Genomic DNA, 261 nt, shown 5'->3' with positions numbered 1-261 from the left:
TTTTTCTCTTCCACCTGTCTCCTGCGGGGAGGCTGGGTGGGCCATTAATCGTATATATCTGCCAGGTAAGTATGTATGAAACATTTTATTGTATTATAACAACTATCATTTTTTCATACAATCAACTTACCTGTCAGATTTATATACATAGCTGATTGACACCCTTTGGTGGAGGGTAAGAGACAGCTAACATGGAATAGATTTAAAGAGTTCCTGGATTAACTTCCCTCCTTAAGAAATAGATATATACTCTTTCTATCG

Source organism: Macrobrachium nipponense, chromosome 34 (assembly GCF_015104395.2).
Source record: "Macrobrachium nipponense isolate FS-2020 chromosome 34, ASM1510439v2, whole genome shotgun sequence".
In the NCBI taxonomy this organism is placed as follows: Eukaryota; Metazoa; Arthropoda; class Malacostraca; order Decapoda; family Palaemonidae; genus Macrobrachium; species Macrobrachium nipponense.
The sequence above is the reverse complement of the archived record's forward strand: the minus strand, read 5'-3'. Positions refer to the sequence as shown.